We start from the raw sequence: 13,814 nt of genomic DNA, 5'->3' as shown, positions 1-13,814 counted from the left end.
TCCACTTACAACAAACAGAAGTTCATACACTCACAAAGTTTACCCTTTATAACATAGAAATGCATTCGCTTCCTAGATTGGTTTGCACAAGGCACCTTCCTCGCAGTTTCCTCCAGCTAAAAAGTTTCCATAAAAAAATCCACTGACACGACCAAAGCAGTGAAACAGTCTGGAATTCTCAAGTTCCAGTAATGAAAAGTACCTGCCAGCTCGGAATGAGTTTTCTTGACGGAAAAATAAAGTTCGCCAATAACTGCAGACAGTGCTTTGTGGAGCTCTTTAGTACATTAAATCCATTGTAGAGATGTCTGTTGGAAACGATTTATCGAATTGGGTTATGACGATTTTTTACTCGATTTTTTGCAGTATTTGTTTCATTCGTACCTTAACATTGAAGAAAGAAAACTGGTGAAAAGCATACAATTTTGATTTAACTTTTTGTTTTTACTAGACAGGTCAAAAGGGAAATTCAATACAATATTCGGTACTGTTACAACAGACGACAGTAACGATTTTTTTAGAATCGATTGTTGAAACAGTACTTACAAAAACATATCGGAACTAAATTATATTTACTGGATAAAGACTAGAATTAACGTATCTATGTGCTGAAACAGTATTTGTACATCCTTACCTTTCCAAGCAAGACGTCTTCAAAACCTACAAAATAGCGAAAATATACACCAAAACAAAGTTACTTACGACGGAAGTGGATCTTGTAAGGAGCCCACGAACTCTTTGGCTAATTTATGTTTTCCTAAAAACAATTTATGGCCAAGAAAAGGGGTGGCCAGTGCCCCAACGAGCGGTTAAGTGGTGTAAGTTGAGGTGCTCTTTGTGGTTAACAACTTCTTATGGGAGTATTTTCCCTAAACAAACTTTTTTCTGGGAAGTAAAAGGAGTTTTATAAGTACGCTGGTAATTTCAAGTTTTTTTTTTACCAAACAGGCCAATTAGTTCGCCGAGTCCGAGTCATTTCCCTCTTTGTTAAAAAAGTAGGTACGCCGACTGGAATTAAGTAAGTGAGTACTATAATTTTAACACCAAACCGTGATAAACGTTTAATCATATAGTTCTTCAAAGTTTATTAGTGACGTAAGTACGTCATTGGTGACGTGAATTTGACTTACATCGTTGGTGACCCCGGTCTCACGCATGAAAACGATTTTTTCTATAATTTACTGTTTTTGCTACATTTCTTAGGATAGGTTAAAAATTTGATCTTTAATCTTTAATCGTCAAGCGTTATAATTACAGACGGCGACACATCGACCTAACAATTTAAGTGACATCTTTTAAGTACTTACTTGTAATATGATGCTATTTTTTCCAAAAAATATCTGACAAGCTGACTGTACACTTTGTCAGCAAAAAACCAGTGATGGAGCGTTATAAAAATATATTATGCCGTAACGTTGATGGCATAAATAAAAAACCGGCACAAAATATTTTATACTGCTTTGGGTAATGGATGCTACCTCGCCAAGCTCGTTCAGTGTCAAACATCAAAAATAACAGATATATTCGCTGGGTGCGAAGTACTAGGTGGGGGTAACATAATCTATCGCAGCGCTCATGGTGGTCAAAAGTAGAAATAATGTAAGCTCTGCCATCAGATGTATCTGTCAATGGCAAAGCGATTCTACATAATACATTTTTATATCATTAATTAATCGCATGAAAAGGGTCCTACTGGGAACTTAAATAAAAGAGTGGACTGTATTTCGATAGGGCTGGTTTAATAGCCGTTTACAATTTGGAAATAACTAGACTATACAACGTGGTAGTACAAAAATGAGTCACAGTAGTTGTTGTGCACAGATGTTTGCCTTATGATGAGAGCGTGAATTATTGAACTCTGCCCTTGTTTTGTTCTGAATTCTTCTACATCTCGGACTTATCCAGCCAATACCAACAACTTTCCTTTAAATACGGTTTGTGGTTGGAATTTGATGTTGTAACACTCACAAACCCGGTCTTCAAAACAATACTCATTCCGATCTGAAAACGATATTTAATTTATTACTAGCGATACAGGAACATTTAAATATATTTACTGTTATATAATGAAACCGTTAAAGTAGCTTTTTCTTTTTGTTTTACTGTAAAACTACAACTATAAATGAAGTAAACAAACCCTGACACAATCAAAATTAAACACATTTTTTGGACTTACCTCATTTGATTTGAATGACCAAAATGATTTCAAAACCTTTTTTCCACCCAAATCGTGGTATCACAACAATTTATTAGTCGAAAATATTTGTTATTTTTTCATTTCGATATTTTTTCACAAATATACGACCTAAATGTCAATGTGACAGAGCCCTCAAAGTTGTGGACGCTAGTTGGCGCTGTAATCGTGCACAGAGCCAATAGCAACAATCTGTATTTATGTTTGTTGTTTTACGGCCCATGTCGACCTGAAAATAATAATAATAATTTTTAATAGTCAGAACCAAAAACGTACATACAGTGGAATATAGGACCCCCTTTCCAAGTCAGTTAAAAATCAACAATACAAATCAGTAGGAGATGGTACCTACCAACTATAACCTCAAAAGAGCAGTGAAATATCAAAAGTAATGCTAATTCTTCGCATCTTTTATGTTATAAGTACAAAGCAACATTTAAAACTCATGAATTTCGTAAGTTATATTTAGATTTTGACTGTGTTTCAGTTGAATAAAGCATTTACGCTTTTAGAAGACGACTCCCACGCTAATTACTCAAATGAATAGGATTTACTTACACAAATGCTTATTTAAGTATTTAGTTACCTAAAATTTTGTGACGTCACATCTCATTTACTTCTCTCATAGATACGCACATGATTCGTGAAGTCATGGATTGGAGAGAGAATTGGATATGCCATAAAAACTTATTTTTATTACAAAAATCGTCAATAAAAAAACAATTGAAGTATTAATAAAATTGATCGATTTAAAAATAAATTGTTTATGCAATCAGCCAGTGTCAAGATGTATCACTACAAAAATCTTGTGAAGAATAATCGAAGGTGGAAAAAAACAATTGAAAGACGAAATAGTCGATATAAAAAAAGTAAATTTCTTGGTTACCCGTAACACACACAGCCAAGATTGGCCGGGTATGCTCAACACGCGTATTTCATTAGAAAAATAGACGCCATATTTATCTTGTCAAAGGCTTACGTATGGCAAAGGCAAACGAGTGACACCTCAATGACAATTTTGTGCCTCGTTGACGACTGTACAGCAAATTCACAAGCCATTTTGAGTCTTATGTCGTGGTAATAAATAAGATGACATAAAGTGGTCTTGTGATAAGCGATTTGTATGTATGAGGCGCCGGTATGATTGATTGCTTATCTGGGTCCCTCAAGTACCTTTCAGGTAAACGAGTACCTATGCTGGATTTGATGGGAAATAACTTCAGGTTACGTCATAATATTAAAAGCAAGTGATTTAGCAAAAACACTATGTTGCTTACGCCTCAGTGTTTTAGATTTTAGAAAGGAGTTACTTGAATACAATTTGGTCCTGGGTTCAATTCTAAGAAAAGAACAGTTTCAACCGTCGGAAAAGAAAACCAATGAGTTATTTAACCTCCTGCTCTCTTTTCTCTATTCTCATTTTTTCGTCACAGGCAACCTTCTAAAGGTCGTCGGTTCATCACCTCAGTTGATACAATACCTACAATGAATAAAATAAAAATACCTTAACTCCTTTTTTTGAGTCAAACAATAAACATAAAAGATAAGCCCGGATTATTCAAGACAATACGGCTTAAATTCCCCCTTCTGACTTAAAAAGTATCGTGGAAAAATCCCAACAATGCAAGCTCAAAACTTCAACACCTAGCCGCTTAAAGTGGCTTAAAGCAGCTGCGAAATGTTTAAGAACAACAATAGCAGACAAATAAAAACTGCACCAAAACTGAAATAGTATCCATTACTTATTGTTTAAGAAGTTTCGTAGTTATTTAAGTTTTCCGTTTAAAATTCAACGGCTGTGCACTGAACAGTGTTGCACCACTAAGGTTATCGAAACCATCGAAACCTTTACGTTTCATCATCATAAACGCCGTTTATGATATTCGTGTATTTCATGATTTGATTGATTACTGGATAAAAGCATCCTACAACTTGCATATTTGGTTGCCCTATGTTGTAAATTTTAGCACTAGCATTAGAATAATTTCTTTTAACAAAAATATAAAGGGTAAAATATCTAATACGAGTTGATAGAACACGTTTGTATTAATTTCAGGAAAACATAATCGTAGTCCACTGTTGAAGTTTTTTTCCAAAGTTCAACTGCCATTTATCAAAACAACTTTGAGCTTGCGCACTATCGATATTCGAAATAATAATATCTACATCTCTAAACTCCAGAGACAAGACGGGAGATATGAAAAACTTGCGAACTCTTATACAGTACCAGTATTAGCATTAAAATCACGTCGGACAATACTGTAGGGATAACGAATGTTAGTTGTAATTTTTTATTACATCACAAAGAAGTTTTTCTTCTGCCGTGTAATCCAAAAACTTATTTCGGACTTGTGTACAGAAATGTGGACAAGATATTTTTTCTATTTATTCATACATTTGCTATGATGGAATGGTTGAAGAAAACGTTAAAATTATCCTACAGTTATCGTTTAGTTGTCAGATGCATTAGGCACAAAATATCTAGCTTGGTCTGGGTCAACATTTTTTTAATGAACTTTTAACCCGTTAAGTAGGTACAATGTTCCTGCCTTACACTATCTTAGCTACTCGTATATCTCAGTACACGCGCAGCCAATGATTTAGACAGTTTCCAGCATATCAGGAACAAGTCCCACCAGAGTGGGTAAATCCAATATGCCCACTACAGTTGATGCTAATTTGCTTATACTTGACTTCTCTTACTCTCTGCCTTGCCTACATCACAGTACACACACACAGCCTTATGATTTAGGCAAAGTTTCTAGCATATCAAGAACAAGCCCCGCCAGATTGGATAAATCCAATATGTTGTCTCAATGAAGTAAGCGTCGTATGCCAACACTCGTTACTGCAAGACTTTCCATTGAAAACTGCCTATATCTAGGTATACTCGCAGCCTTATAATTTGGGCAAAGTTTCCAGCTTCAGGAACAAGTACCGCCAGAGTTCAGAGTATGTCAACTTGTCTCAATGAAATAGACGTTGTATGCCAACCCCGCTCCGTTCTAATTTGCTTGATCCTACTTCTGTTTCCTGCTTTAAACTGCCTCGCCTACATCTAAGTATGTATACGTATAGCCTTATGATTTAGGCAAAGTTTCCAGCATATTGTCATGATTTTAGAAAATATTGTTATTATTTTAGTAAATTTAAAAAATATATGTTACGATTTTAGTATATTTTTTGTATAGTGGCAACACTGGTAACAACTGCAATCTTGTTTGGCTAGGAAGTGGTAATGTGGAGGGGATAGAGAGGCTTGTTGTAGGCCTAGAGCAGACTCAGATTCATTACTCTGTTAGCTTTGATAGAGCTCAGACTACTTGAGGAACCTATGTCCGATAGCTGTTAAATAATAAGTTATTGTGTATTGGATATTGAATAATTAAAGTGTGTGTGTAAGTGAAAAATATACTCGGGTTTGGCTGGAGTAACGTGTTTTCTTTTTATCTCAGAAGCGGGATAAGAACAGAACAAAAGGTATGTAACGCTCACTAATTTATCTTTTTTTTTTCTACGTTTGAAAATTATGAAACTATCTGATCCATTTTTTTAAATTATTATTATAATATTTGGCCAATTTTCAAAGTAAATTAACAGTAATTACTGTGTTATTCAATTTGCTAAGGATATTCTTTAGTTGTGCAAAAATGAAATTGCTCTAACGGCCAGGGTATCGCACACATGATACTTATGGTCCAGACTTCTTTTGTCAGCCTAAAGCTTACGACGAAAGTACGCATTTTTTAAAGGTAATTTCTACTGCATGATGACTATTTTAAATTAACTTGGTAATGTGATCGTATTAATGGTTTGATTTACGCGTTTAGAAAAAGATGCTGACAAATTTTGTTCTCTCAGTAAAATATAGATTTACTTTCCACTGAGCTTGAATTACCAATGATTTACAGTTGAAATGACAGAATAATATGTGTTTTTTTTTAAATTATTATTAGAATGGTCTACGTATACTTAGGTTTAGTATACTGTTATCAATTGTTGATTTGTATTTTTTTTACGTGTACTTAGGTTTAGTATACTGATATTAATTGAAATTATTGCTAGATTGAGTGGACTATGTATGTTCACTGGACGAGTTAGGGGGCAGTGTATGTTTGGTCACTGGATTTTTGAGTAGGTATGTTTCCTACTGGATTTTTGAGTGGGTATGTTTCCCACTGGATTTATGAGTGGGTATGTTTCCCACTGGATTTTTGAGTGACCTGCATACATTTGTCGGATGATTTGAGTAAGCTAGGTTTGCTTACTTAAATATGCTATTTTATTAGATTAAATGAAATACCAATAATTTCAAGATTTTATTTAAAGGAAAAGCTACACATAATATAATAAAGTAATATTTTAAATAATCTTAAACTTGAATACTTCATTAGGTATTAGATTAACCGTGCTATTTACATGCAGTCTGGAACGGACTATTTCGATGAATTGTTTATAAATTACAGAAACAAATGACTTCTGATGACGAGCACGGTACACCACCTGGGACGCCGCCTGGTTTGCTTCCGAAGCGGCGTGGACGAAAAAAGAAATCTAAGCGGAGAAGGAGTCCTTCTTCTTCTTCCACGTCGAGCAGCGAACCTGTATCTAAGAAGTCACGTAAGAGTCACATTTCTACTAAAGATGTTTTAAAACTATTGTCTGGCTATAAGGGTGATAGGATTTCGCAATCATTCAACAGTAATGTGAACAATGTTCTACCAGATTTTGATCCTGCAAACAGGAATCAAACCATTGAATGCTGGCTAAGGAAGGTCAACGAGTGCGCCACAATTTATGGGTGGAATGAAAAACAAATTGTTCATTTCTCCTTACAAAAATTGGCTGGTTTAGCAAAAAGATGGTTTGAGTCCTTACCTACAGTAGTATTCACTTGGGACGAGTGGCAAGCAAAACTCCGAAAGGCGTTCCCTAGTGAGGAAAATTATGGACGCCTTTTGGAGGAGATGCTTAGCCGCACCTCTAGATATGATGAAAGTCTGCGCGAGTATTTTTTTGATAAGTTATGCTTGTTAAATAGATGCGAAATTAATGGCAAAAAGGCTGTGGACTGCATAATTTATGGCATAATGGATAGATCAATTCGTAATGGAGCTCAAGCTTTAAATAGTTCTGAACCGGAAGACTTACTAAATTTTCTTTGTTCACAAAAGCCACAACCGTTTGTAGACAACAAATCGAAAAATCGACCTGTTCAGGCAAGGGGCAACCCCAGTACTAGTTCAAACGCTAACGGTCTAAGCTCTACATCTGACTCTATTACTTGCTACAACTGTCGATCTAGGGGTCATCCTTATTATAAATGCACAAAACCAATACTGAAATGCAAACGGTGTAACAGAATTGGTCATGACAATGATAATTGTAAATTAACACCCCTTATTACCCCTTTGAACTCAAATTCTGCACCAGTATCAAACGTTTCCGAAAGGAAAACTCTGAAAATAGATACAGGGAAAACGGTTAATGACAAGTTCTTTAAAACCGTTACTGTTGATGATTACACTTTAGGAGCTTATATTGATTTTGGAAGTCAGTGTTCCCTATTGAGTAGAAGCAACGCGGAGTCCTTAAATCTAGTTAAGACATTCGAAGGCATTCCCGTGGTACGAGGATTTGGTCAGTCTTCAGTCATTCCGCTGTATAAATCTTGTGTTACTGTCAAGGTTGATGAAGTCGAGGCGCAGGTTGAGGTTTTGATTGTTGATGACGCTTATATGCAAACTGCTATGATTATCGGGCAAAATTTTACTGAGTTGCCGTGTATCACTGTTCTCAAAGACAGTCAAAGACTGACTTTTTACAAGAGTGCCAGTAGTGATTCTCAGTCCTGTGACGATTCTTGTTTAAAGCTTCATATTTCCAGTTCAGTCCAAATTCTCAAAATTGATGTAATCCCCGTATACACAGAGTCTAACTTCACTGGAGATGTTTTCATCGAAGGTTATAATGCCGTTGGCCCAGGAAAAGAATATAGTTTACTACAAGGTGCCTATCACATATTTAATGGTAAAGGCGAAGTGGTTATCTCTAATTTGTCTCATCATGCTATTACTTTAGAAAAGGATTCCTTAGTAGCTAGGGCTATACCCTTTACAGAGCAGAAAAATTGTCATGTCAATATAATTCAGAGCGATATCTCTTCTTTGGAACCTTTGAATAGGGATGACATCAAAACTGGACCAGGGCTCAGTTCTGAACAGACAGATAGACTTTACTTCCTTTTGCAAAAGTATCGTGATTGTTTCGCCACCAAATTAGAGGAGATAGGTTGTGCTGTGGATGTTGAAATGAAAATCGATCTTTTGGACAATAAACCCATAGTATACCGACCGTATCGCTTGTCTCATGCCGAGCGTGAAACGGTTCGTGAAACAATAGATGAACTTCTTCGGTTTGACATTATCCAAGAATCCAAATCTGACTATGCGAGTCCCATCTTAATGGTAAAAAAAAAGTCTGGAGAGCAAAGGCTCTGTGTAGATTTCAGGGCGTTGAATAATAAGACCGTAAAGGATCGCTTCCCACTGCCTCTAATCGAAGACCAGGTTTCAAATTTAAGTGGCAACAGCTTTTTTACTACCCTCGATCTCGCCTCCGGCTATTACCAAATTCCAATGGCTAAAGACAGTCAGCACCTTACCGGATTTGTCACTCCCGACGGGCACTATGAATTTAAGAGGATGCCTTTTGGGTTGGCAAATGCACCGGCTGTTTTTCAGCGTATGGTAAACAAGATTCTTGGTAATAGGCGTTTTGAGTATGCATTGGCTTACCTTGATGATGTGCTCATACCTTCGAGAGACATCGAGGAAATGTTCCAACGACTAGAAGACATTCTAAATCTCCTCCGACAGAATTGTCTTACTCTAAAACTCTCGAAATGTCGTTTTTTTGATACCACTGTCAGCTACTTAGGATATGACATCTCTTCGCAAGGTATTCGACCCGGCGAGGCGAAGGTATTGGCAGTTAGTGAATTCCCAACGCCTCGCAACGTGCACGAGGTCCGTCAGTTTCTAGGGTTGACCGGGTTCTTTCGTAAGTTTATAAAGGGGTATGGAGAAATTGCACGTCCTTTGACGTCATTGTTGAAAAAGGACTTTGACTGGCGATGGTCTGATATCGAGGAACATGCTTTTAATGATCTGAAACAAAAACTCATAAGTCGACCTGTATTAGCACTTTATGATCCCAAACTCGAAACTGAGTTACACACAGACGCCAGCTCTCAGGGCGTAGGAGGCATTCTCATGCAGTGGCAGAGGGATTCGAGGGTTCTAAAGCCAGTCGCATATTTTAGTCGGCAGACAACCCCTGAAGAGAGGCACCTGCACTCCTATGAACTAGAGACGCTGGCTGTCGTATGCTCGTTAAAGAAGTTTCGGGTTTACCTCTTGGGGTTACATTTTAAGGTTTACACGGATTGCTCAGCTCTTAGGACTACCATGACTAAAAAGGATCTGATTCCGCGGATTGCAAGGTGGTGGCTCCAAATGAGCGAATATACGTTCGACATCGAATATCGACCAGGTGTTCAGATGTCGCATGTGGACGCATTGAGCAGAAACACCAAACAGTCCGCGGATCCAGATGATAATTCCGTTTCTGTGTATACTATTGAGAAACAGAATTGGCTCCTAACTTTACAAATAGCAGACCCAGACATTGCCCGAATCCATAATATACTTCAACCTGAGGACGATATCGCATGTAAAGATATTAGGAAAAATTACGTAGTCAAAAACCACACAGTTTATAGGAAGGTCGATGATCGTTTATGCCTTGTCGTGCCACGAAGTGCAAGGTGGCAGGTATGCCGTGCCAATCACGATGATATTGGGCATCTCGGCTACGCCAAAACCCTCGAAATTATTAGACGTGATTATTGGTTTCCCAAACTTCGAAGGTTTGTGAAGAAATACGTCTCAGCGTGTCTAGAATGTGCTTACAATAAGGACACTTCTTCCAGACAGAAATCAGGTCATTTATACCCTATAGAAAAGATAGAAATCCCTTTCCATACTATCCATATGGATCATCTCGGCCCTTTTGTTAGGAGTAAAGACGGTAATTGTTACATACTTACAGTAGTAGATGGCTTTACGAAATATGTGTTTGTCAGAGCTGTCAGAGACTTAAAAACCAAGACCACAGTTAAAGTTTTAGAAAAGATTTTCTATGATTTCGGAGTCCCAGCCAGAATTGTGTCGGATCGCGGTACAAGCTTTACGTCCGCAGCTTTTAAGACCTTTTGTAATGCTCACGGTATTAAACATGTGCTCAATGCAGTAGCTTGTCCTAGAGCTAATGGCCAGGCAGAAAGATTTAACCAAACAATTTTAAATTCTTTAGCTTCACAAAATGCTTCTGGCCATGAGCGTGAATGGGACAAATGTTTGGGCAAGATTCAATTTGGTATCAATAACACAGTCAATGCCACAACCCGCAAAACTGCGACAGAAGCTTTGTTTGGATTTAGATTACGCGATAATTTATTAAACAAACTTGGTATTGTCAATGATGAAGATGCAAACAACTCTGACTTGCAACAAATCAGAGAAGAAATCAGTAATAGTATCGCCAAAGAGCAAGCAAAACAAAAAGAAAAGCATGATGCAAATCATGTCCCAGCTTCTACTTATAAAATAGGTGATCTAGTCAAAATTTCACGAAATAATTTTGATAATAACAATCAAAGTACAAAGCTCCTGTCAAAGTTTGTGGGTCCTTATAAAGTAACAGAGATATTAGGTAATGATCGGTACAGAATAGCAGACGTTCCTGGATTTTCAAAAAAAGGTAAACCATATAATACCGTTATAGCCGCCGATAGAGTTAGACCCTGGATACACGTAAAAGCCTTAGAAGTACATAATACAGACAGTAGTTCTAGCGAGCGTAGTAGTGATTCGGAATAAACATTGAATTAATTATAATTGTTAAATGTAATTATTTATATTTTGTTTTTAATTAAAAAGCATATAGCAAGTGTAAGCATGCAATGTGTATTTAAATTACTCATTTATAACGAATACATTTATAGTAAGAACATTGATAATTATATTTTCATTCTATTGTGAAGTGTATATTGATTTATAATTACTATGTTAAAACTATTGATTTATGAAATGGTATAATGTATTTACACTATTTACACTCTATTGATTTATGAAATTTTAATGTACCTATAATGAACCTAATCAGTAGATAATCTAATATGTAAGCGAATGTCATGATTTTACATTATCAAAATGTGTACTAAATTACTATTTACACAATTAAATTATGATGCTATTAGATTTAACTATAATAATTATGTATTCCACTATGATTATTGAATGTACCTAATTAATAATAATAATAATATTGAATGTATTTAATTTGATCTAAATTATGTTTAGTTATCGTTATACTTATTTTTTTCTTACATAAATGTGCGTCGGGAGACAGCACAATATCAGATGGCCGAATGTCATGATTTTAGAAAATATTGTTATTATTTTAGTAAATTTAAAAAATATATGTTACGATTTTAGTATATTTTTTGTATAGTGGCAACACTGGTAACAACTGCAATCTTGTTTGGCTAGGAAGTGGTAATGTGGAGGGGATAGAGAGGCTTGTTGTAGGCCTAGAGCAGACTCAGATTCATTACTCTGTTAGCTTTGATAGAGCTCAGACTACTTGAGGAACCTATGTCCGATAGCTGTTAAATAATAAGTTATTGTGTATTGGATATTGAATAATTAAAGTGTGTGTGTAAGTGAAAAATATACTCGGGTTTGGCTGGAGTAACGTGTTTTCTTTTTAATATCAGGAACAAGTCCCGCCAGAGTGGGTAAATCCTTGCCGCTCGAGTTCGCGCGCCATTTGTTTTTATTAACGCCCCCGCAGGGCTGCCAGAATCCGGTTATGGCTAGATTTGGCCGGTTTTACAGCTGTAAAGTAGGTTTAGTTTGAAATAACACGACGCCAGCCCCGGGTTGGTTTGTTTCTTTAATACAATTTCGTGGTGGTAACTTGTCAGTTCGTTTTTGTTTATGTTTTGTTTATTTTCAAAATAAACTATAGTTATTAATAAAGATTAGACAGTTGACGCTCCAGAGTTAGTTACTTAGTATATTTAGTGTTAAATGTGTTTTAGTGATTTATTAGTAAATACACCTTATTTTAAAAAGCCTTTATGACTTCAGGCTTCAGATCGTTTTGGTTCATAAATAAAATAAGTTATTTATTTCGGGCAAGGCCTATAACAACACAGTGTCAGAACGAAGCCAGTCTTATAAGGATACACAGGAAAAACAGGTTAATTAATTATTGCAAAGAAAAAGCCCGCTTGATAGACGGGACGTTTAATTTCACAGCAATCTGAAATCAAATTGTATATTACACAGAGTCAAACGCCAGACTGAAACCAAAACAATCAGAACATTTGAACATTTCGTCAACCCCATTCGTTCGAACTGTTATTGCAAAGATTTTGGCAACCCTACCGAAGCAATGTCTATGTATGCCAACGAGCGTCGGTTTATGTTTACTTTTGGAGAAATAAAAATCCCTTTTCACATTTCTTCATCGTATGCAGAAGTTTCAGTCTATAAAGATGTACAGACGGCAACATATCAAAATATACATTTTTATTGAAAATCTCCCTTATTACAAGTGCATAAGATGCCACGGTGTACCTATAGCTTGACGTGCTGTCGTGTGAACTAAGGCTGGGTTGCACCATCTTACTTTAACTTTGACAAACGACAAAAATCTGTCAAACTCCAAACAAAAAACACTGGTTATCGTTAAAGTTACGGTGGTACAAAGTTAGGTGGTGCAACTCAGCCTAAGGCCTCAGCCTCGAACTTAGCGGGCAGCGGGGCGGCGGCGGCGGCGGCGCGGGAGCGGCAGGATCTTATGCGTAAAATCAAATGGACCGGTTCTCGAAAACAGCGGCGCGGCAGCGGCGCCGGGGCGGGCAACGAGCGGGCAGCGGCGTGGGAGCGGGCAACGAGCGGGCAGCGCACTCCTTCTTTTGCCCACTATAAATCGAGCGTTAGGAATAAATTTGAATCAAAATAAAATTGTCGCCGTTGTTCAGACATTTCGTTTGCGAATAAAAACAAATATCTCGACAACACAACCCCGAACACAACACTTCGCCGCTAAAGCGCCGCGCGAGCTGCCCGCTTGTTTCGAGAACGGGTCTGCGTTGCCCGCCCCGCTCCAGCGCCGCCGCCGCTCCCGCCCCGCTGCCCGCTAAGTTCGAGGCTGAGGCCTTAGACTTGTTGATTGTAAAAATTACTTAGGCTAGAAGATTATTTTGTACCATTGTACGTTTCAACCTAATATCGTCCACTACCTACTGGACAAATACCCCATGGATTTTCACTCTTGATTAATTTTCTCGTCAAACTGAGACTAAATTTAAAAATACTTTTGCAATTGCTCTTTAATATGAATAAAACAATATTTTTTCATCTATTTAAAAACATTTAAAGATAAAAGAGGGAATAAAAATTACATAATTGTCACTGGAAAAGAAAATTCAAGAAAACTAGCACGAAAGACGAGCACGACGAGCGTAGTAAGGCTTCGTTCACAC

At 37.0% G+C, this 13,814-nt stretch overlaps 1 protein-coding gene across 1 annotated transcript in view; it reads left to right on the top strand.

Moving 5' to 3' along the window:
- Nucleotides 1–13,814, top strand: part of LOC135080856 (uncharacterized) — a 498,609-nt gene that overhangs the window by 399,032 nt on the left and 85,763 nt on the right. The window lies entirely within an intron of this gene.

The sequence above is a fragment of the Ostrinia nubilalis genome, chromosome 18 (assembly GCF_963855985.1).
Source record: "Ostrinia nubilalis chromosome 18, ilOstNubi1.1, whole genome shotgun sequence".
Taxonomy (NCBI): domain Eukaryota; kingdom Metazoa; phylum Arthropoda; class Insecta; order Lepidoptera; family Crambidae; genus Ostrinia; species Ostrinia nubilalis.
This window is presented reverse-complemented; position numbering and strand designations above follow the sequence as displayed.